We start from the raw sequence: 25,708 nt of genomic DNA, 5'->3' as shown, positions 1-25,708 counted from the left end.
AGCTCCAGAGGACCTGCTCCGCAGCGGCGGCTCCATATAGCCGCATACCACAGGTGGCGTCACGAACATTAAACATAAAAACTAAAATCCACTTTTCCAAATTCCCCTTTTATTGACCGCGCTGGGTCACGGACCGGGTCACCGCCACTGTGACATCTCCCCTAGCAACGACCGGCCCGGCCACCGAATACCCCACGGCCGAGGGGGCGCGTCACATGCTACCCAAGTGGGTTAAAGAGTAGATCGGAATTAATTCTGCACTATTAATAAACATAGAAAACAATTTGAAGGAATCTAAGGTAAAAACGAAATGAGCAAATACCCTGTAGTAAATAAATGAATAAATAGTAATAGTACATATAAATAACATAGGGTACTTGGTTAACACTGTCTTGATCAAAAAAGCAAGTGTCTGAACAGTCGGACCCAATCCTGCTTGGCTCTTATCTATTTTGAGGTCTGCTGACACATAGTGAGGTAAACTACAAGAGTTAAGTACCATCTCGATTGGGGTACACGTTGTTGCGGTAGGATGACTTTTACGCTTTTTTTTAATTAAAACAGTATTAACTAAAATACTAAAAAACTGTTATTTACATGTACTATTGCTATTTATTCATTTATTTACTACAGGGTATATGTTCATTTTATTTTTTATCTTAAGTTCTGTCTGTTAAAGGGTCACAGTGTGAATGCACACCTATGAATTGCACTCATAAGAAACAATTTATTTAAATAGATAAAAACACAAATAAAGTAATTATTCTAATAAACATATTAAACATATATATTCTTATATATATTTCTTTAAATATAATTATCTTCACATACTTTTTCGCTTTCTGCTATTTGATTTGAATATCAAATAGTACCCAGATAATGAAAAGTTAACCTATATTTGTGGGCACTAATTACACAATAACCAAGAAAACCTGTTTTACTATGCTGCTATATAAGCAATGTGGTTTTGTCTATTCTTTATTATGACTAAGAGCCAAACTGGACACTTGTCTGATCCCATAGGAAGGCTTGTATGAAAAATAATCCAATTTTCATCCTGATTACCATCCATGTAGCATCCATTTTTCCATATTTTACATTCATAAGGCATCTGTATTGCATCTACAGTCCTACTCATTGTTACGGATCCGGGTGGTGGAACCTCTGTGCCTCGGTGCAAGGAGGGACCAGAGGGGTGTGACTAAGTACCTACTCGGCTTGACCAAGGTTGCACAGCGGCTCAATCGACTCCGTGAACCAGGGAGGTACCGAGCAGAGGGACCAGGTGCCACTCTGGGACCGACCTTGTGTGAGAGCAGGTGACTCCCACGGGTCAGATGGCAGGAACTGACCGGTACAGCGGATGAGCACGGCTGGAAGGCTGACGGGTGGTCCAGGTAGACAACCTAGCGGGCATGACAGGTAACAGGCAGGTGCTCCAGGTAGGCAGGCAGGCGGGCACAACAGGTAACAGACAGGTGCTTCCAAGTAAGCAGGCTGGCGGGCACAACAGGTAACTGGCAGGTGCTTCCAGGTAAGCAGGCTGGTGAGCACGGCAGGTAACGGGCAGGCAGACTGACAGACAGGCGGGCAGGCCTGACAGGCAGACAGGCGGGCAGGACTGACAGGCAGACTGGCGGGCAGGACTGACAGGCAGCGGAACCTGAGGGCTGAAGCAAGTGTTAGCAAACCGAACAACAACCATTGCACAGGCACCTCCATATTGGAGGAGGTGCTTTAAATAGGGGAAGTCCTCCGGCCATTGGCCGGGACTTTTTAGGACGGCGCGCGCATCCCCTTTAAGAGAGAGGGAGCGCGCTCGCGCCCTAAGCACGGTGTCCGGGAAGCTGCGCGCAGCGCGCGCCACAGTAGCTGCAGTGCGGGAGCCGGAAGACGCCAGACCAGGGCCGTGGTGGTGAGGGGAACGACGTCTCTGCCCGGCAGGAGGCAGAGATGCCGATGCTACAGTACCCCCCTCTTTACGCCCCCTTTCTTTAAGCCCAAGAGAAATTTTTTAAGAAGATGAGGGGCATGAATGTTCTCCCTGGGTTCCCAAGACCTCTCCTCCGGGCCAAACCCCTTCCAATCCACAAGAAAGAAAGTCTTTCCTCTTATCCTCTTGGTGGCAAAAATGTTTTCTATCTCAAAGACGTCCTCAGCGGAGACTGGAGCTGGAGAGGTACCTGGATCGTCAGAGAAGGAATTAAGGACAACAGGTTTGAGGAGGGATACATGAAAGGAGTTGGGAATCCGTAAAGTGACCGGGAGTTTCAGGTTGTAGGCCACGGGATTGATTTGGTTCAGAACCTCGAACGGACCGATTAACCGCGGACCCAACTTATAGGAAGGTATCTTGAGACGGACATATTTGGAGGAAAGCCAAACCTTGTCTCCTGGACGGAATTGAGGAGGATCCAGACGTCTCTTATCAGCATGTCTCTTCATCTGCTCGGAGGACTGAAGAAGTGCAGATCTAGTGTCTTCCCAAATTGCCGAAAATTCGCTGATAAGAGACTCCGCGGCAGGATTGTCCACAGAAGAGGAGACAGGAAACGGAATCCGGGGGTGTTGACTGTAGACCACAAAGAACGGGGATTTAGTAGAAGACTCGCTCTCATGGTTGTTATAGGAGATCTCGGCCCAGGGCAGGAGCTCAACCCAATCGTTATGGTGAGCATTGACGAAGTGCCGGAGAAAACTGGTAAGGACCTGGTTGATACTTTCCACTTGACCATTGGATTGAGGGTGATAAGCAGAGGAAAAATCCAAGGAGACGTCCAGCAGCTTGCACGTAGCTCTCCAGAAGCGCGAGGTGAACTGAACCCCGCGATCAGACACAATGTGGAGGGGTAGGCCATGAAGACGGAAGATGTGATGGATGAAGTCCTTGGCCAGCACAGATGCAGACGGAAGACCAGGCAAAGGGATGAAGTGGGCCATTTTAGAGAAGCGGTCAGCGACCACCCAAATGACTGTACAACCGGCAGAGACAGGGAGATCCATAATGAAGTCCATAGCTATGTGTTGCCACGGAGCGGAAGGCACGGGAAGAGGAAGGAGACGGCCGGATGGAAGGTGGCGGGGAACCTTGTTACCGGCACAGGAGGAACAAGCTGCGACGAAGTCCGCAACATCCTTGCACAGAGAAGGCCACCAGTAATGTCGGGCGATGAGCAGGAAGGTCTTCCTCTGACCAGCATGACCGGCTAGTTTGGATGAATGGCCCCAGAGTAGAACCTTCTTACGATCTGGAACCGCCACAAAAGACTTACCGGGTGGAAGAATAGACAGGTCAAACGGAGCCACAGTCATTACTTTGGAGGGGTCGATGATATGTCGAGGCTCCTCCTCTAGGTCAATGGACAGGAACGAGCGGGATAAAGTGTCAGCCTTAATGTTCTTGCCTGCCGGGCGGTAATGCAGAGTGAAGCTGAATCGGGCAAAGATTAGAGACCACCTGGCCTGACACGGATTAAGTCTTTGGGCGTTTTGTAAATAGGCCAGGTTTTTGTGGTCAGTGTAGATGACCACCGGGTGCAGAGCCCCCTCTAGTAGGTAACGCCACTCCTCCAGCGCCAATTTGATGGCTAGCAGCTCAAGATCTCCTATGGAGTAGTTGCGCTCGGATGAGGAGAAGAGCTTGGAGAAGAAGCCGCAGGTTACCATTCTCCCGGACGGGGATTTCTGGGTGAGCACCGCTCCGGCTCCGGAGGAGGATGCATCAACCTCCAGGAAGAACTGCTTGTTGCAATCCGGACAGTGCAGCACTGGGGTGGAGAAGGCTTGTTTTAGGGAGACGAAGGCCTCCTCCGCTTCGGAAGTCCATTCCCTGGGATTTGCTCCCTTACGGGTGAGTACGGAGATGGGAGCTGTCCGGGAGGAGAAATGAGGGATGAAGAGGCGGTAATAATTTGCGGAGCCCAGGAATCGCTGAATGGCTTTCAACCCCTCCGGTCGGGGCCACTTTAAGACGGCAGAAACCTTCTTGGGATCCATCTGCAGACCAGTCTCGGAGATAATATAGCCCAGGAACGGAAGGGAGGTCTGATCGAAGAGGCATTTCTCAAATTTTGCGTATAGGCGATTCTGCCGAAGCCTTAGCAGAACCTGATGAACATCCCTCCGGTGTGTGGGCAGGTCCGGAGAGAAGACCAGTTTATCGTCCAGGTACAACACCACACAAAAATACAGGATATCACGGAAGATGTCGTTAACCAGCTCCTGGAAGACGGCTGGAGCATTACAGAGACCAAAGGGCATCACGCGATATTCATAGTGACCGTCCCAGGTGTTGAATGCCGTCTTCCACTCTTCTCCCTGGCGGATCTCGACCAAATTGTACGCCCGATGAAGATTGAGCTTGGTGAAGATCTTCGCGCCTTTAAGGCGGTCGAACAGCTCCAAGATGAGAGGCAGGGGGTACTTATTCTTGATGGTAATCTGGTTAAGACCTCTGTAATCGATACAGGGACGTAGTGAGCCATCTTTCTTCTTTGCGAAGAAGAATCCTACTCCAGCCGGGGAGGTAGATTTCTGGATGAATCCCCTAGCAAGATTCTCTTCTATGTACTCAGGCATGGCCTGGGTCTCAGCCAGCGACAAGGGGTAGATACGCCCGGGGGGAGGAGAAGCACCAGGTACCAGGTCGATTGGGCAATCATACGGCCTATGAGGAGGAAGTGTCTCTGCCTCCTTTTTGTCGAAGACGTCCGCATAGGACCAGTGGGGTGCCGGCAGACCAGGTAGATTAGCCGGAGTAGACGGAGGTGGAGATGGACGAACCGGAACCAGGCAGGACTCGTGGCATTCCTGCCCCCAACGGGGCACTTCACCAGACCTCCAATTCAGGACAGGTTCATGTCTCTGTAACTAGGGTAGACCAAGCAAGAGGGAGTGAGAGAGACTGGACATCACATGAAAGGAGATCTTCTCAGAGTGCAGCATTCCCACCTGAAGGGTTACCGGCTCTGTGACGAGCAAGATGGTCTCCGGAAGAAGTCTCCCATCAACGGAAGCGACCGCCAATGGTTAAGCCAGACGTATGGTAGGAATCTGATACCGCTCCACAAGAGCCTGAGAAATGAGATTCCCGGGGCTTGGGAATCCAGGTGGGCGGTCTCAAAGAAGCGGATCTCACCACAGGAAATGGAAACAGATAGAGTCATGGACAGAGAGGATTTACTCTTGCCTAGGACGACCTCTCCGAGCGGTCCTAGAAACTGGAGTTTCCCAGCTTCACCAGGCAGGAACGGATCTGATGCTCTGTAATGCACGCGCCCGGGCTGAGTGGCGTGTGCGTGTATATGTAGTGATTCCACTGGACCGTGCCGGAGAGTGAATGCCTGGAGGGGCGTAACTAAGTATCCACCCGATCCGACCAGGGTTGCACGACGGCATACGACGCCAGTGCACCAAGGAGGAACCGAGCAGAGGGACCAGGTACTACTCCAGGACAGACCCCGGACACGGCTGTTGACCCACACAGGGGAATACAGGAACAGGCAGGTTAGGCTGGCACACAGACTGCTGGGTATAGGCAGACACGGCTGGTATGCAGACTGGCGGATGCTGGTAAGCACGACTGGTATGCAGGCAGGGAGGTACTGGCAGGTACGACAGGTTGGAGCACCGAGTGGATAGGACCCAGTACAGACTGGGACTCAGGAACAGAACCGCAGACGCGGTGGACAAACAGCAGAGTGAGGCCGCCCAGAGCGGCGAGCAAGAGCAGAACAAGACGAGACCGCCTGGAGCGGTGAGCGAGAGAAGAGCAGGACAAGGCCGCCTGGAGCGGTGAGTGAGAGAGGAGCAGGACGAGACTGCCGAAGCAGCGAGCAAAGGGTCAGAGCAGGACGAGACTGCCGAAGCAGCGAGCAAAGGGTCAGAGCAGAGCGAGACTGCCAGAGCAGCGAGCAAAGGGTCAGAGCAGAGCGAGACTGCCGGAGCAGCGAGCAAAGGGTCAGAGCAGAGCGAGACTGCCAGAGCAGCGAGCAAAGGGTCAGAGCAGAGTGAGACTGCCGGAGCAGCGAGCAAAGGGTCAGAGCAGAGCGAGACTGCCGGAGCAGCGAGCAAAGGGTCAGAGCAGAGCGAGACTGCCAGAGCAGCGAGCAAGGTAGAGCAGAGCGGAAACCGCAAGAGCGGTGAGCAAGTCAGAGCAGAGCGGAAACCGCAAGAGGGGTGAGTAAAGCAGCACAGGCTAGAACCGCCGGAGCGGTGAGCAAGGCAGAGCAGGCTAGTACCGCCGAAGCGGTGAGCAAGGCAGAGCAGAGGGGACAGGGCTCTGTTCACACGGAACAGACTGGAAGGGAAAGGCAGAACCAGGTACACACAGGATACTTGCAATGAAGTAGCGAGTGGACTCTAAACTCACAAACGGGAGTACAGGGACAACGAGTAGGAGTTAGGTACGGGACCAGATACCGCAGGAAAAGGGAAGGTACGGAAATAGAGAAAAACAGGTAACAGGCTAGGAGAGTATTCAGACAAGAACAGACACAGCAGCAAGATACAGGAGCGGTTCTAGGTATGCGGCCCCTAGAAGGCGGAAAGAACAGGCTAGGAGCGTGTTCAGACAGGAAAAGGCAAGATACAGGAACGGGTCTAGGTATGCGGCCCCTTGAAGGCAGAAAGAACAGGCCAGGAGCGTGTTCACACTGGCCTGGAAATACAGCCTCCAGGATAGGCAGAAGACAACAGGCTAGAAGATAGTTCAGACAGGACACAGTTCAGACACGGGAACTGATACCGCAAGGCAGGAAACATAGACAGGACCTGGCACATCAGTGCCAGGAAGGCAACTGACAGAACACAATGCTCAGGCATGGATTCCAGGGAGGAGCTGGGTTAAATACCAGGTGACAGACAGCAATAGGCTGAGGACGCACAAGGGGTGTGCCCGCAGCAGCTACAAGAAGCAGGAAGTGATCGGGCGCCGCCCTTAAGCAGCAGAAACAGAGGCAAGCAGACAGCATGGAGGAAAGCCAGGCTAGCAGACTGGACTGGAGATCAAGTGCGCGCTCTTGCACAGTGGGAGATGGACCACTATGCAAGTAGGCCGCCAGGTATGTTACAGTACCCCCCCCCTTACGCCCCCTCTTCTTCAGGCCTGCCAGAATGTTCCGATGGGAATTCGAGGGCCAATCCTTCACTTCAAGGAGATCACTTCCTCTGTCCACAGGAAAAACTGGTCTCATCTGAGTAGCTAGGATGCTACCTCCTATCCAGCCATCCTCAGCAACAGACGAAACGGGTGGAGTACCAGGAACAGCACACAAGGAAGTCTCTCTCCACTTATTATCAGGTAGCACCCCAGAGGGTTCAGGAGACAACTGGAAGTCCTCCGCCAGGTTGGAGGGGTGCAGAGACTCGGGGGTAACCTCTGCTTTGGAGTACACTAGATCGGACTCGCTGGAAGAAGCGGGCGAGGTATCAGGTACCGAGTATAGGAGAGTCCCTGTCCATTCGCTATCAGGTAGCACCCCGAAGGGTTCAGGAGACAACTGGAGGTCCTCCGCCTGGTCGGAGGGGTGTAGAGACTCGGGGATAACCTCTGCTTCGGAGTACACTAGGTCGGACTCACTGGAAGAAGCGGCCGAGGTATCAGGTACCGAGTATAGGAGAGTCTCTGTCCATTTGCTATCAGGTAGCACCCCGAAGGGTTCAGGTGACAACTGGAGGTCCTCCGCCTGGTCGGAGGGGTGTAGAGACTCGGGGATAACCTCTGCTTCGGAGTACACTAGGTCGGACTCACTGGACGAAGCGGGCGAGGTATCAGGTACAGAGTATAGGGAAGACTCTGTCCATTCGCTACCAGGCAGCACCCCGAAGGGTTCTGGAGACAACTGGAGGTCCTCCGCCTGGTCGGAGGGGTGTAGAGACTCGGGGTTAACTACCGCTTTGAGGTACCCATTGTCAGGCTCACAGGACAGAGCGGACGAAGTATCGGGTACCGGGTGTAGGGAAGTCTCTCTCCATTTGTCATCAGTTGGTATCCCGGAGGATTCAGGAGGCAACAGGGGGTCCTCCGCCAGGTAGTAGAGATGCACAGACTCGGAGGTAATCACTACTTCGGAGTACCCTTGGACAGGCTCACCGGTTAAAGTGGGTGAAGCATCAGATACCGGGTGCAGGAAGCTCTCCTGTGTGGATTCTAGGTGGGCAGAAGTCTCTTCGGGCAGGAGAACTGGTGCGCTACCCACGCACATTACCCGTCGGGGCTGCTCCGGGATACAGGGTGTAAAGATGTGCGGTTGTGGATTTTAATAATCACCTAGGCAGGTTATCGATGCAATTAGTTTTATTCCTTCCGAACACGGCGAACAGCAATTCCAGGTAAATGTCCAACAGACAATTCTCTTAGTCCTTGAGTTTCCAACCTGGGATCAGTAGTTCCACTACCCCGTACCAGGTGATACCCACTGTCCCCCAACTTTTGGTTGGCCCACAGCTTTTGGTATCTCCCGCCGGTATATTGGCAGTCACAGCATATGCTCCTTCGGATGATGGATATCACGACCGCAGCCCGTGATACCACCCAGCTCTCCGTCCGACCAGCAATCCTGTTCTCTTCTTCCTGCACAGGGTTCAGCTCCCTGAATTGACAGAAGAGCTCACCCCTCCCTCCACCAGCTAACTGTGCCTTAGTGGAGATATTTTCTCAGGTGGAGCCCATCCCCTGGGTTTGCATGTGAGACTACCTTTGGTGACAGAGAGAACAATGGCCCAAGGTCTCGGAGATATGGTCAGTGAAGGGAATAGATACCTGAGGTTGAACTGATGAGCAAACAAATCACTAACAAAACACAGCAAGCAAATATCTAACAAAACACAAAATTAAGATTGACGAAAAAAGGTTGCTCAGTGCTGGAAAAGTATTTAGAAAGTGGCCAGGTCCTCACACTCCTCCCCCACTTTTCCAGCACGGCCAGCGCTGGTCTCCATTTCTTGGAATTGACTATCCACCTTCCTCTGGCGGCAATTACTGGGGTTCAGGGCTTCCTCAGTTTGTCTTGATAGGCCATCAGCGTTGCCATGGTCTCTCCCCTTTTTGTGAGAAATGGTAAAGTTAAATGGTTGCAATGCCAGGCTCCATCGTAATAATCGCCCATTCTCCCCAGCCACCCGGTGCAGCCAGGTCAGTGGATTGTGATCCGTTACGATGGTGAATTCCCTCCCATACACATAGGGTAATAGTTTTTCCAGTGCCCAGACAATAGCCAAGCATTCCTTTTCTATGGTGGCATATGCTTTCTCTCGGTCTAACAGTTTCCTTGAAAGATATACCACTGGGTGTTCCTGCCCTGTGCCATCCACCTAACTAAGGACAGCGCCCAACCCACTGTCTGAGGCATCAGTCTGCACCAGGAATCTCTTGGTGTAATCGGCTGCAGCCAGCACGGGGGCCCCCGCCAGGGCTTGCTTCAGCTGCCCAAAAGCCTGTTCACATGGTTCAGTCCATTCTATCTGTCTTCGGAATTTCTTTGTCGTCAGGTCAGTCAGAGGCTTTGCTATAGTACTGTACCCTGCAATGAATTTTCGGTAATACCCGGTGGTACCCAAGAAGGCTTGCACTTGCTTTTGGTTGCGTGGTCGGGGCCACTGAGTTATTGCTTCCACTTTGGCTGGGTCAGGCTTTATCATACCACCCCCTACTCGATGTCCTAGGTACTGGACCTCAGCCATCCCCATTTGGCACTTGTCTGCCCGGATGGTTAACCCAGCCTGCTGAATGCGCTGGAGTATCTCCCTCACATGCTGCAGGTGCTCCTCCCAGGTCTTACTGAATATGGCAATATCATCCAGATAAGCCTGGGAGAACTCCTGACAGCCTGCAAGCATGACATCCACCATTCGTTGAAAGGTAGCTGGTGCATTCTTCATCCCAAATGGCATGACCGTAAATTGGAACAGACCAAAAGGAGTGAGGAAAGCTGAACGCTCCTGGGCGTCTGGTCACAAAGGGATCTGCCAGTATCCTTTACTGAGATCTAAGGTGGACACAAATGTTGCTCCCCCCATTTGGTCTAACAGATCATCTATTCGGGGCATGGGGTAGGCATCAGTGATGGTTATCTCGTTCAGCCTCCTGTAGTCTACGCAGAACCTTGTGCTCTGGTCCTTTTTTGGAACAAGGACTGCGCTGGCCGCCAAGGGACTGCACGGGGGAACCACCACTCCCAACTCTAACATTTCTTCCACTTCCCTCCGAATCATCTGCTGAACCTCGGGTGCCACTCGGTACAGCGGCTGTCGAATCGGCCTTGCTGTCCCAGTGTCCACTCGATGCTCAGTCAGAGTGGTTCGGCCAGGCTGGTTAGAGAAGAGCCCACCATACTGGTCTAATAACTCCCGTAGTTGGCTGGATTGGGCAGGGGAGAGATGATCCCCTAAGGTGACTTGCTCCACCCCTCCCTTTTCTTTGGTGTGCTGTAATAAGTCCAGCAGGGGATCAGGTTCTGAGGCATCTGGAGGAGGACAGCATATAGCTACCGCACATGTATCTCTGGCCTGGTACGCTTTTAATCGGTTAACATGAATAACCTTGGTTTGGGTGTGGTGTGTGTCGAATGCTACCCTATAGGTGACTGCACCCTTTTTGTCGACTATGGTATAAGGACCCTCCCAGTTGGCCTGCAACTTGTCATGGTGGACAGGAGATAGTACCAGCACTTGCTGGCCTACTGTGAATTCTCGGGGCTGGGTGCCCCTATCATAGTAGGTTTTCTGTTGCCCTTGTACCTCCCCTAGATGTACCCGTGCAAGACGCCCAAGGTGTTGTATCCTCTCTCGCAACTGCCTCACATAGCGGAGCACTGGCACCCCCCCAGAATCTGATCGGTCTTCCCAGTGTTCTCGCACCAAGTCTAGCGGGCCCCGAGGCTGCCTGCCATATAATAGTTCAAATGGTGAAAAACCGGTAGAAGCCTGTGGCACCTCTCTGTAGGCAGACAGGAGCTGGGGCAAAGATTCTTCCCTCCCCCCCCCCCCTCTGCCTCTAAGTATGCGCAGATCAACCGTTTCAGGGTCCCATTGAACCGCTCACAGAGTCCATTTGTTTGTGGGTGGTATGCAGAGGTGAACACTGGTCGGACCCCGGACCGACTCCACAGGGTACGCAATACCTCACCCGTGAATTGGGCTCCCTGATCCGAAACAACCTCTTTCGGGAAACCCACCCTGCTAAATATTTAAACTAATGCGTGGGCCACCCTTTTTGCATTTATTCCTCGGAGAGCTACCGCCTCAGGGTATCGGGTGGCATAATCTACAACCTTTAATATATATCTCTTCCCTGAGCGACTGGGTCGAGGCAGGGGACCTATCAAATCCACCCCTACCCGTTGAAAAGGTTCTGCTATTAACGGCATGGGTTGTAAAGGAGCTCTGCGCGGGGGGCCTCCCACTCTTTGACAAGTCTCACAGGAGCTTACAAACTTTTTTACTTCAAGGGTCACCCCTGGCCAGAAGAACCTGCTCATAACCCGGCGTTGGGTCTTCCTCACTCCCAAGTGTCCCCCTAATGGACCTTCGTGGGCTAAGGACAGAATCTCCCTTCTGTATTTCTCCGGCACCACCAACTACTTGTTATCTCGCCCCGCTGTGTCTCGTGTCACCCGATACATCAATCCCCTTTCCCATATAATGCGGACCCCCTCTTCAGACCCTTCGGCAGCCGCTGCACTCCTCAATCCCGCTAGGGATGAATCTCCCTGTAACTCCTCCCTGATGTCATTTACCTCCCCCAGGTCACATTCTGTCATGCTAACAGGCGTTGTATTTTGTGCATTACTCACCACTGGCGAGGGGGTTGTCAGCATGTCGAGATCACTCTGTTCCCTCTCGGCTGATGCAGTGTGAACTGGTCCTTGACTTCGGGTTACAACATTGGCCCAGTGGCACACCAAACCTGCTCCTAGGTTGTTTCCCAGCAACACATCTACTGGTAGGTGCCGCACTACTCCTACATCCACTATTCCATGACTGTGACCCCAGTCTAAATGTAGTCTGGCCCTTCGAATGTTCAGAGATTCTCCCCCAGCTACGTGGACTAACATCCGGCTGGCGGGAACAATACATTGGTCTGGTATTAGATGGTCTTTTATCAATGTGACTGAGGCTCCGGAGTCACGGAGCCCCACAGCCTCCACACCCTCTACCCAGACCGGCTGCAGATGCTGGTTCAAGGACGCGGAGGTGTCCCATCTAGTCCGAGACACTTGTCCTTGTACCACATGGGCCTCTTCCTCTTCTGGTCGGGGTAGTGGAATCCTCTCTCCCTCAGTATTCCAGCCCCATTGCTGTACAGTGTTCACTTGTTGGGAACGTGGATGATGTGAGCTAGAACGTTCCCGGCATTCCATGGCAAAGTGTCCCATGCGTCCACAGTTATGGCAACTTAACCCTCGTCGCCCTGACGTGGGCCGTACTTGGGGGCTTGAGAAACCTCCCCCTCTTTGTGAAGTACAAAATCCCCGCAGTGCCTCCTCTCGGTGGTCCATGGGTGTCACTGGCCTCCGTGTAAGCCCTGGTTCCCCACTCACTGGGGCTGTACTTCCACGTTGCCCGGGTCGATTGGCAGACCAATCATCAGCCAATCTGGCAGCCTCATCCAGGCTTAGTGGTTTTCTATCTGCCACCCATTCCTTTAAATTACCTGGGAGCTTTGACATAAATTGTTCCAGCATGATTATATCCATTACATGTTCTGCTTCCCGAGCCCCCAGTCCTTCTATCCACCGGGTGCATGCCGTACGTAGCGTGTTGGCAAACTCCCGATGTGTGTGTGCAGTGGGCTTGTCAGTCTCCCGAAACTTCCTCCGGTAGGTTTCCGGCGTGACGGCATACCTCTCTAGCAATGCACTGCGAATGGTGGAGTAACATCTCTGATCCACCGAAGACAAGTTATTAAAAGCTTCTCTAGCTTTTCCGGTCAGGCCAACACTCAAATATCTGGGCCAGTCACTGACTGACACCTCATGCAGCAGGCAGAGGTTCTCAAATAACCGGAGATGTTCATCAATATCTGAGGTGTCCTCATTAAACTGTGGTATATATCGGTACCTTAAAGATGTAGGCCCCTCTCTCCTGTTATCCATTGTCCTCTGCACTGGGGCGTGTGGGGGTATCTCTACATGCACACCCAGATATTTGCTTAGCACTGCCGCCCGCTCCATCTCCGTGGCCCGCTCTCCTAGTGCATCCAGCATCCGCCTCAACTCCGTTGATTGATCCTCTGCCATCTGGATGACAGTCCTGGGCTGTGGTCCCTCCAGGGAGATACCCTCCTCCACGTCTGAACTGACCTCCTCCTGTGGTTGTTCACGGTCCCAATTGTCCAAGCGTTGTATTAGGGTCGCACGGTTATCCTCTGGCATCCACTCTAGCTCTCTCCCAGAGCAAAGAGTTCTTAGCTCCTCCTTTTTTAGTCTCTTGTAGATGGAGTCTGACATCTCTTCTGCCAAGTCACCGCTCAGTAACTTTCCCTAGTATGCTGTCCAGAGATAGGTGATCCCACCGCTGCCACCACTTGTAAAGATGTGCGGTTGTGGATTTTAATAATCACCTAGGCAGGTTATCGATGCAATTAGTTTTATTCCTTCCGAACACGGCGAACAGCAATTCCAGGTAAATGTTCAACAGGCAATTCTCTTAGTCCTTGAGTTTCCAACCTGGGATCAGTAGTTCCACTGCCCCGTACCAGGTGATACCCACTGTCCCCCAACTTTTGGTTGGCCCACAGCTTTTGGTATCTCCCGCCGGTATATTGGCAGTCACAGCATATGCTCCTTTGGATGATGGATATCACGACCGCAGCCCGTGATACCACCCAGCTCTCCATCCGACCAGCAATCCTGTTCTCTTCTTCCTGCACAGGGTTCAGCCCCCTGAATTGACAGAAGAGCTCACCCCTCCCTCCACCAGCTAACTGTGCCTTAGTGGAGATATTTTCTCAGGTGGAGCCCATCCCCTGGGTTTGCATGTGAGACTACCTGTGGTGACAGAGAGAACAATGGCCCAAGGTCTCGGAGATATGGTCAGTGAAGGGAATAGATACCTGAGGTTGAACTGATGAGCAAACAAATCACTAACAAAACACAGCAAGCAAATATGTAACAAAACACAAAATTAAGATTGACGAAAAAAGGTTGCTCAGTGCTGGAAAAGTATTTAGAAAGTGGCCAGGTCCTCACACTGGGAAATGAAGCTTCAGCAGGGACCTCAAGGTTGGGATCAGGAGGTCTTTGGGAAGACAGACCCTGGCATGACAGCTTGCCTCTACGCCTAGCACGTCTGGACTGCCTCTTGAGGTTGGGAGAAGTATTCCGGAGAGCGTAGTCATCCTGTGTGGATACTGGGTGGGCAGTAGTCTCTTCGGGCAGGAGGACTAGTGCGCTACCCACACACATTACCCATCGGGGCTGCTCCGGGATATTGGGAAGTGAAGCTTCAGCAGGAGCCTCCGGGTTAGGGTCATCGAAGACCATTACAAAGGCCACCAGGAAGGCCTGTAGGTCCAGGACGATAGGATCCTGTGCTTCCCATAGGGGGGTGATCCATTTCAAAGCATCACACGCCAGGTAGGACATAATAAATTCCACTTTAATCCGATCGGTAGGAAAATCAGGAGCATAGAACCGGAAGTGCAGCAGGCATTGCCATACAAACGCACGGCTTTGCTTTGGATCCCCATAGTACCGTGGCGGATCCGCGGGAACGGGTGCAAAAAGCTCCATCTGGACGGATGCGTTACTCGCCTGGAACTCAACTTGTAGCACAAAAAAAATAAATAAATTTCTTCTAGATGCACGTATTCGCTGGAAAACGTCTCAGAGAGCGAAGGCCGTGGGGCTCAACGGGAACCATGGCCTGAGCATGCTGTAATGCACACACCCGGGCTGAGTGGCGTGTGCGTGTATATGTAGTGATTCCACTGGACCGTGCCGGAGAGTGAATGCCTGGAGGGGCGTAACTAAGTATCCACCCGATCCGACCAGGGTCGCACGACGGCATACGACGCCAGTGCACCAAGGAGGAACCGAGCAGAGGGACCAGGTGCTACTCCAGGACAGACCCCGGACACGGCTGTTGACCCACACAGGGGAATACAGGAACAGGCAGGTTAGGCTGGCACACAGACTGCTGGGTATAGGCAGACACGGTTGGTATGCAGACTGGGGGATGCTGGTAAGCACGACTGGTATGCAGGCAGGGAGGTACTGGCAGGTATGACAGGTTGGAGCACCGAGTGGATAGGACCCAGTACAGACTGGGACTCAGGAACAGAACCGCAGATGCGGTGGACAAACAGCAGAGTGAGGCCGCCCAGAGCGGCGAGCAAGAGCAGAACAAGACGAGACCGCCTGGAGCGGTGAGCGAGAGAAGAGCAGGACAAGGCCGCCTGGAGCGGTGAGCGAGAGAGGAGCAGGACGAGACTGCCGAAGCAGCGAGCAAAGGGTCAGAGCAGGACGAGACTGCCGAAGCAGCGAGCAAAGGGTCAGAGCAGAGCGAGACTGCCGGAGCAGCGAGCAAAGGGTCAGAGCAGAGCGAGACTGCCGGAGCAGCGAGCAAAGGGTCAGTGCAGAGCGAGACTGCCGGAGCAGCGAGCAAAGGGTCAGAGCAGAGCGAGACTGCCGGAGCAGCGAGCAAAGGGTCAGAGCAGAGCGAGACTGCCGGAGCAGCGAGCATAGGGTCAGAGCAGAGCGAGACTGCCGGAGCAGCGAACAAAGGGTCAGAGCAGAGCGAGACTGCTGGAGCAGCGAGCAAAGGGTCAGAGCAGAGCGAGACTGCCGGAGCAGCGAGCAAAGGGTCAGAGCAGAGCGAGACTGCCGGAGCAGCGAGCATAGGGTCAGAGCAGAGCGAGACTGCCGGAGCAGCGAACAAAGGGTCAGAGCAGAGCGAGACTGCCGGAGCAGCGAGCAAAGGGTCAGAGCAGAGCGAGACTGCCGGAGCAGCGAGCAAAGGGTCAGAGCAGAGCGAGACTGCCGGAGCAGTGAGCAAGACAGAGCAGAGCGGAAACCGCAAGAGCGGTGAGCAAGGCAGAGCAGAGCGGAAACCGCAAGAGCGGTGAGCAAGGCAGAGCAGAGCGGAAACCGCAAGAGCGGTGAGCAAGGCAGAGCAGAGCGGAAACCGCAAGAGCGGTGAGTAAAGCAGCACAGGCTAGAACCGCCGGAGCGGTGAGCAAGGCAGAGCAGGCTAGAACCGACAAAGCGGTGAGCAAGGCAGAGCAGAGGGGACAGGGCTCTGTTCACACGGAACAGACTGGAAGGGAAAGGCAGAACCAGGTACACACAGGATACTTGCAATGAAGTAGCGAGTGGACTCTAAACTCACAAACGGGAGTACAGGGACAACGAGTAGGAGTTAGGTACGGGACCAGATACCGCAGGAAAAGGGAAGGTACGGACATAGAGAGAAACAGGTAACAGGCTAGGAGAGTATTCAGACAAGAACAGACACAGCAGCAAGATACAGGAGCGGTTCTAGGTATGCGGCCCCTAGAAGGCGGAAAGAACAGGCTAGGAACGTGTTCAGACAGGAACAGGCAAGATACAGGAACGGGTCTAGGAATGCGGCCCCTTGAAGGCAGAAAGAACAGGCCAGGTGCGTGTTCACACTGGCCTGGAAATACAGCCTCCAGGATAGGCAGAAGACAACAGGCTAGAAGATAGTTCAGACAGGACACAGTTCAGACACGGGAACTGATACCGCAAGGCAGGAAACATAGACAGGACCTGGCACATCAGTGCCAGGAAGGCAACTGACAGAACACAATGCTCAGGCATGGATTCCAGGGAGGAGCTGGGTTAAATACCAGGTGACAGACAGCAATAGGCTGAGGACGCACAAGGGGTGTGCCCGCAGCAGCTACAAGAAGCAGGAAGTGATCGGGCGCCACCCTTAAGCAGCAGAAACAGAGGCAAGCGGACAGCATGGAGGGAAACCAGGCTAGCAGACTGGACTGGAGATCAAGTGCGCGCTCTTGCACAGTGGGAGATGGATCACTATGCAAGTACACCGCCAGGTATGTTACATGCTCTTTACTGCCACAGTAGAAGCAGCTCCCCTCGGCTCGGCGCATCTCCCGGAGAGATTTGACCATCTTGGTTTGGTTAATTTGCGTGGGTTCAGGAGAGAATGCCTGGGGAATTCTGGTTAGGAGGCAGGCTTTTGGAATACAAGAGCGAGACGCGGAAATCTTCTCTCCCGGGTAGTCTCCTTAGCTCGTTCCAAAAAACGGATGTCAATCCGGGTAGCTAATGACACCAGGTCGTCCAGGGAGGAAGGATGTCATGACCGGCTAGCTCATCCTTGATCCGTCTGGAAAGACCCTCCCAGAAGGTGGACACCAGGGCCTCGTTGTTCCAGACAAGCTCTGATGTATGGCATATTGGCCTACGGTGAGACTCCCTTGGCGGAGACGGAGAAGTGAGGAGGCAGTAGAAGTTTTTCGTCCGGGCTCATTGAAGACCTTCCTGAAGGCAGTGAGGAAAGCCGGAAGATTGGACACCAGGGGATCCCCTCTCACCCACAGAGGGTTTAGCCATGCCAATGCCTCCCCGGTGAGGTGGGACATGATGAACGCCACTTTGGCCCGGTCGGAGGGGAACTGATGTGCCAGGAGATCAAAGTGCAGCGTGCAGTGATTTAGGAAGCCTCGACATAAGACTGGGTCACCACCAAAATGTGGAGGCTCAGAGAGCCGGGGTCCAGAGCCGGGTTCCATATCGCCAGTAGGTTGAGGTGCTGCCGGAGCAGGTGCCGCTCGGCTAGAGACGGACACAGACGGGGTGGACAGCGAGAGTTGACTGACCGCAGATAGGACAGGATAGTCTCCTGTTGGGATCTCTGACATGAGACCTCCTGGTACAGGTCAGAGAGGAGGAGCTTGGGGGCCACCGGGTTCCATGGCCTGTGCAAACTGTTACGGGTCCGGGTGGTGGAACCTCTGTGCTTCGGTGCAAGGAGGGACCAGAGGGGCGTGACTAAGTACCTACTCGGCTTGACCAAGGTCGCACGGCGGCTCAAGCGACTCCGTGAACCAGGGAGGGACCAAGCAGGGGGACCAGGTGCCACTCTGGGACCGACCTTGTGTGAGAGCAGGTGACTCACACGGGTCAGATGGCAGGAACTGACCGGTACAGCGGATGAGCACGGCTGGAAGGCTGACGGGTGGTCCGGGTAGACAACCTAGCGGGCACGACAGGTAACAGGCAGGTGCTCCAGGTAGGCAGGCAGGCGGGCACAACAGGTAACAGACAGGTGCTTCCAGGTAACCAGGCTTGGGGGCACAACAGGTATCTGCCAGGTGCTTCCAGGTGAGCACGGCAGATAACGGGCAGGCAGACTGGTGAACAGGCCTGACAGGCAGAAAGGCGGGCAGGCCTGACAGGCAGACAGGCGGGCAGGACTGACAGGCAGACTGGCGGGCAGGACTGACAGGCAGCGGGACCTGAGGGCTGAAGCAAGTGTTAGCACACCGAACAACAACCATTGCACAGGCTCCTCCATATTGGAGGAGGTGCTTTAAATAGGGGAAGTCCTCCTGCCAATGGCTGGGGACTTTTTAGGATGGCGCGCACGCGCGCCCTAAGCACAGTGCCCGGGAAGCTGCGCGCAGTGCGTGCCACAGTAGCTGCAGAACGGGAGCCAGAAGACGCCGGACCAGGGCCGTGGCGGTGAGGGGAACGGCTTCTCTGCCCGGCAGGAGATAGAGACCCCGATGCTACACTCATCATTATTGGCACCCATAAAGTTTAAGTACACAGTGTGGAATATCTCCTGGAAAAAAATGAATCAAGTGAAACATTTTTTTTGTATAGAGCACTTGTGTTAAATACAAAAGAGCAAATGATAAACAATAATTTAATACAAAAAAATGGGAGAGAAAAATAGAATAGTATTGACACCCTTTACATTAATTTAACATGGAAACACAGTTTGACTGGCCGGTGGTAAATCACAAAAGACATTCACCTGTGATTAATTGTCAATGTCCATGTGACATGAATTAGCCAATGAATGATGACTTCACTGTTTTAAAAAGCCATATGGTAGGCCCTGTTCCTTTGTCACAATGGTGAAAACAAAGGAGCTGTCTGAGGAAATCAGAACTGCTATTATTAGCAAACACAAGACTTTCAAAGGGTATGAGCCCATCTCCAAAGACCTTGGTATCCCAGTTTCAACAGTGCGCAATGTTATTAAGACGTTTGGCAAGCATAGAACCGTCAAGAACCTCCCTGGACGTGGGGGAAAGAGGAAAATTGATGAGAGATGTCTTCGAAGGTTTGTGCAAATGGTGGAAAAAACACCATGTCAAACATCCAAAGACCTGAAGGCTAGTGAGGGGCGAGCACTACCATGCTCGGGTGCTCGATTTTCGGATCGAGCACATTGGAATACTCGGGTGCTCGACCTGAGCAACAAGCCCAATGTAAGTCTATGGGAAGCTTGAGCATTTTTCAGGCGGCTCCCCCCGGCGGTCTGCAGAGGGCCTAAAAATTGCCCAAATCGATGGGAGCAGTGCTCAAATGACATGGGAACAGCATGGAGAAGACCCCTGGAAGCATTTCTGAGTCCCAGGTCACTTCTGTCAACAACGTTGTCAGAGGTATTACGCCACTTTTACGGACTCACAATGAAACATAAAAAAAAAAACAAAATGGAATTTCCTGGGAAATATGTTAAGGAACATCTTTTCCAGGATAATGGCTTGTATATAAAGCAAAATAAATAACCAAAAACAAAAATACTCCTCCACACCTTGGGCTATGTTCACACTTAGCGTTCTTGATGTGTTTTTGCACTTTTGCTTTGCTTTCAACCGTGACAAATACAGTCATGGCCAAAAGTTTTGAGAATGACACCAAAATTATATTTTCACATGATCTGCTGGCCTCTGGTTTTTATTAGTGTTTGTCTGATGTTTATATCACATACAGAAATATAATTGCAATCATATTATGAGTACCAATAGGTTATATTGACAGTTAGAATGAGTTAATGCAGCAAGTCAATATTTGCAGTGTTGCCCCTTCTTCTTCAAGACCTCTGTAATTCTCCCTGGCATGCTCTCAATCATCTTTTGGACCAAATCCTGACTGATAGCAGTCCATTCTTGCATAAGAAATGCTTGCATTTTGCCAGAATTTGTTGTTTTTTGTTTGTCCACCCGTCTCTTGATGATTGACCACAAGTTCTCAATGGGATTAAGATCTGGGGAGTTTCCAGGCCATGGACCCAAAATCTCTATGTTTTGTTCCATGAGCCATTTAGCTATCACCTTTGCTTTATGGCAAGGTGCTCCATCATGCTGGAAAAGGCATTGTTGGGCGCCAAACTGCTCTTGGACGGTTGGGAGAAGTTGCTCTTGGAGGACATTCTGGTACCATTCTTTATTCATGGCTGTGTTTTTAGGCAAGACTGTGAGTGAGCCGATTCCCTTGGCTGAGAAGCAACCCCACACATGAATGGTTTCAGGATGCTTTACAGTTGGCATGAGACAAGACTGGTGGTAGCGCTCACCTCTTCTTCTCCGAATAAGCTGTTTTCCAGATGTCCCAAACAATCGAAAAGGGGATTCATCAGAGAAAATGACTTTGCCCCAGTCCTCAGCAGTCCACTCCCTGTACCTTTTGCAGAATATCAGTCGGTCTCTGATGTTTTTTCTGGAGAGAAGTGGCTTCTTTGCTGCCCTCCTTGAAACCAGCCCTTGCTCAAAGAGTCTCCGCCTCACAGTGCGTGCAGAAGCACTCACACCAGCCTACTGCCATTCCTGAGCAAGCTCGGCACTGCTGGTAGTCCGATCCGCCAGCTGAAACAGTTTTAAGATACGGTCCTGGCGCTTTCTGGTCTTTCTTGGGCGCCCTGGAGCCTTTTTGACAACAATGGAAGCTCTCTCCTTGAAGTTCTTGATGATGCGATAGATTGTTGACTGAGGTGCAATCTTTGTAGCTGCGATACTCTTCCCTGTTAGGCCATTTTTGTGCAGTGCAATGATGGCTGCACGTGTTTCTTTAGAGATAACCATGGTTAACTGAAGAGAAACAATGATACCAAGAACCAGCCTCCTTTTAAAGTGTCCAGTGATGTCATTCTTACTTAATCATGACTGATTGATTGCCAGCCCTGTCCTCATCAACACCCACACCTGTGTTAATGGATCAATCACTAAACGATGTTAGCTGCTCCTTTTAAGGCAGGACTGCAATGATGTTGAAATGTGTTTTGGGGGTTAAAGTTAATTTTCTGGGCAAATATTGACTTTGCAAGTACAGTAATTGCTGTTAAGCTGATCACTCTTTGACATTCAGGAGCATATGCAAATTGCCATTACAAAAAATGAAGCAGTAAACTTTGGAAAAATTACTATTTGTCTCATTCTCAATACTTTTGGCCATGACTGTACATTCACCAGGAAATGTCATTTTAACATTTTACAATCTTATCTGGCCATGTGGTGTGTGAGATATCATCAGACACATCGTGCTTCATTTATGAAGGAGGGACTCTGAAAGTCACAAAGCCTATTTTTATAGGGCCATGAGGCGGCCTTTACTATTCTTAAAGGGCCAGCAGTCGGCCCTCACTATTCTAGACCCATCAGCCGGCTATGTTTTATTGTTCCCATTGCTAAAGAGTGGGTCTCCTATACTGTTATTGAGTATGCAGTGAGTGGCAGGGCTGCCCAAAATTTGGACGCATCCCAATACCACTTTGAAAATTTGGACGCAGCCCAATGCCCCTTGGAAGAGACGTGGAGGTCAGAGGGCCTCCTGAAAACAATGTTCTCATTATTACGAAGTGGGTCTCCCATTGTGTTTGCCTATGCAGTGAATGCAAGGGATGCAAAAAATTTGAAGGCACTCCAATGCCCCTTGGAAGAGACGTGGAGGAGGGCCTCATAAAAAATGTTCCCATTACAAAGGAGCGGGCCTCCTGTACTTGTAATGCCCATGTGACTCGCCCCCTGGGCCGTAGGGCACTCGGGACCGGGCTTCAGGGCAATTCTGGGAGAAGTAGTGGCGACCCGGTCCCGTGGCTCAGGGTGGTCAGACCAGTGGCAGCCTTTTATATGTTTTAGGTAATGTCCGACTACGCCACCCGTGAATTGCGGCTATTATGAACCGCCGCTGCAAGGCAGTCCACTGAGGCTGATGGTGTGTGCAGCTGAGGTAGTATAACTCCCCAAGGGAAGAGTGTAGCCTCAGGGCAGTGAGCGCAAATGGTGGGGATTGAAGTGCAGGGCGTCCAAGCACCGGTAGTGCTGGCGTGGCAAGAAATGCAAAGACAACGTGTTGCAGTCCAGGGTCTTTTACTCACAGTTCGTATACTCCAAGTCACTTCCGCCGGTAATGACTGCCCGAGCCGTGCTGCGTCCACCAGGTGAGGGGCTCGGTCAACCCCCAGGCAATTCAGGAGTATGGCACAGGACTCCCTTCTATCCTTCCTCTGGCTCGTGCCCCACCAGTGACCAAGCTTTTGTCCAGCTGCCGCGGATCTATGCGGGTAAACGTGGGCCCCGTTTCCCGCTATCCTATATGGTGCCTTCCTAGCAAGGTTTAGCAGGGGGTCGCACCAAGTGATGATCACGACCTCCGGTTCTTGGCTGAGGGATAATTTACCTCCACCAATTTGGGATCCGGTACCCTTTTCTTGCCTGACCCGTCACCCGATTTCACGTTGGTCCTTAGGGTCCCTTCTGCCTCCTTGTTTCTGAGCCCTTCTGTTTCTCTGTAACTTCTCCTCCTTTCCTGTTCCTTCTTCTCCTCCTTCCCTCGGCCTCTTCTCCAGGCCTACTTCTCCTGCCAGGCTCCGGCCTTCACCCTAGGCCTGCCTTTGAGCAGACCTCCTACAGAGCCTCCGCTCCCTGTCTTCTCCTCTCCCTAACTGTCTGACCTGACTCCTGTCCTAAGATGGTGCCCACCTTTTATACCTCCTCTGAGTATGAGCTCAGGTGACCAGCACCCAATGAGCTCCTTCCTATGCTACAGAAACCGTCCCCTTCTGCTCCTACATCACTGGGTTTTCCTCCCCCCTCCCCACTCCAGTCAGGGACATGGTCTGTCGTGCCTGCATTACTGTATAAATGGGAGCACCGTTGAGCTGTCCCCCGGAAATGGGGTGTGTGTGATGCATGCAGCTAACTGAGCCCTGGTCCATACTCCATGCTTACCCGGGAGTGGAATATCACACCTCTGGCAGAGGTGCAATACCCCTGTAGCGGCCGAACCCTCGGGGCGCTACAGTCCCCCCCGGTAAACCACAGCACGTCCTCGGGCTGGAAAAGAGCAAAGACATTTAATTACAAGACATGCAAAACTTTTTCAATAACTTTTTACATTAGAAAACGGACGACATTGTTCAATTCCCTTTATGGGAAACACTTTTCTCTTTTTCAACATTTTTCTTTCACTAGATATTGTCAATACTACCGGAACTCTTTTGTCATATAAAACATCATATAAAACATTTGCATTATCACCTAGCAGCATATAAAACTCTTCATATAAAACATTTTTAAGTAAGACATATTCCTGTGCCCTGGCTGCGTTGCAACTTGCGACCAGGTGTTCATTCTTCTTAAAGGTGCAACACTCTAGCAAACTTGTCTTGAGGTAGACGTTGCAGTCTTTTTATAAAACCAATAGGGGGCGCTTTAGGAAGCGCAACTATTTACAAGGACGGCCGTTCTCAGTCCTCGGCCAGTTTTGGGAAGGGGGATGGCTGCTCTCAGTCCTCAGCCAGGTAACTTAGGGGAGCACTTAAAACGGGCAACAGTAAAATTACAGTTCCATATCAGTCCCAACAGGGACCACACTCTAATCCGGAAACAGTCCCAAAACAGTTCTCTGTACCCTAACGGGTAACTATTCACAATGGTATGCTACTGTTCACTGGTAGCGATACCCTCCAGCCACTCCTTGCTCCTCATGGTGACGATCTTCAGACCCATCCGGGTCCTCTTGGTACTCTGGATCTGAGTAGTGCTGTTCCTCCTCCTCTACTACTCTATGGACGTGGAGGGCGTACCACCCCTTCACGCTTTGGTGTCGGGTGTAGGACACCACGTCGCCAGGATACAAATCCCGTCCACGATGACCCTCCGGCAGGTGGCTCTCCACATCCCTTCGGGTCACGAATACGTCGCTGATGGTGTCCGGGTCCCTGATGAAACCCCAGCCGTGCTCCATCTGAAACTTTACGACAGTCCCGGTGACTCGGGGACCGCGGGCAGCTCGAGGGTCTCGCCGTGTTCGCATTTTCTGCTCCGCACTTTGGACTTGCAACTTTTCCTGTTTTACGCGCCGCTCCCGCTGCTCCTTCTCGAACATCACCAACTGCTGGCGGCAGGACTCCCGTCGGCGGGCTGCAGCAGCCCGCGTTTCTTGTACGAACCCGATCAGGTCCTCCCCGGTGGGGTCCCACTCATACTGAGCGTCCTCCATCGGGGGCTGGGAGATTTCCAGAGACTCCGGAGCAGGTATCAGAGGTTCAGGTGGAGCTCTGGCCTCCGTGGACAGGCTCCTCTGAAGGCGGGGGTTAACATATCCGGGGGGCCAGATGAAAGGGAGCCCATCCGGACTGGTGTGCTGGGCGAACAGATCCACGCCCAGGGGTGGTATTGTAGAGGCCGGGGGCGCGAGCGGGTTAGCGGCGCCCAGAGGTACTCGGCCTTGCGACTAGGCCTGCGGTGGTCGTTTTCTGGTCGCACCCAGGGGTGGCACAGTAGAGCAGGGGGCGTTGGCGGACCAGCGTCGCCCGGCGGCACTAGGCCTTGCGACCAGGCCTCCGGTGGTTGTCTCCTGATCGCACACGGGGTCAGAGGGCACGGGGCGGGGCTCGCTGGCAGTGTCGACGGCTTGGGGACCGGTTGGTAGCGGTGGAGGCGCGGTGAAGGTGGCAGTTCCAGGTGCTTCGGGCTCTGCAACAGGACGCAGGGGCAGGTTGGCGGCCCCAGGACTCGGGGTAAGGGCGTCTCCGTTACCTGCCTCCGCTGTTGCGGCCTCCTCCGCGGCGTCGTCCTCGGCCTCCGTTCTGTTTTCACCGCCCTCGGAGGCAGGCGTGCTGCTGGGTGCCGGCGGCGCCTCCTGCTGCTGGATTACGGCCCGCCGGGCCATCTCTTCCTTCCACCCGGCAATCACATCCCGCTGCGCCCGGACCAGCCTCCGGTCCAGCTCCTCCAGCGCAGCCTGCACATACTCGGGGTCTTCCTTGGGGAGGTGTGCTAGCAGCTCCGTGAAGCTGCATGGTGGTTCGGCCTGCAGCAGGCTCCTCGCCAACGTGTTGGAGCTGGCTCCTCTCTCCATCTCCGGGTGTGGCCTGGTGAGACTGATCCAGACCAACCCCTGCCCCGCAGTTTTCTTCTCTTTCCGCCCCCATTGGGGGGTGGTCTTGGGGCAATCTGCTGACAATCACCTTCAGGGGCAGCCCCCCCACCTTGATGGACATCTCTACAGCCGCACTGATGGCTGTTGGGGGTGGGCTCCTTCTTTGATGCCATTCTGGGACCTGGCCCACAATGGGAGGCAGCTTCCTGTTGTCTTTTGGCGCGCACATTATGGCGCTCGTTCTTCTGGGGCGGGCGCCATCTTTAATACAGTAAAACAGTCTCTTTTCAGGTACGCAATACCTGTTTGTGGCGGGTTGGTCACAATCCTGCCGACTACACCAAAGCTGACTCGCTCCCTGGGACGTGGGGCACTCGGGA

This window comes from Phyllobates terribilis, unplaced genomic scaffold (genome assembly GCF_046119375.1).
Source record: "Phyllobates terribilis strain yellow unplaced genomic scaffold, ASM4611937v1 Scaffold_2__4_contigs__length_985480577, whole genome shotgun sequence".
Lineage (NCBI taxonomy): Eukaryota > Metazoa > Chordata > Amphibia > Anura > Dendrobatidae > Phyllobates > Phyllobates terribilis.
This window is presented reverse-complemented; position numbering follows the sequence as displayed.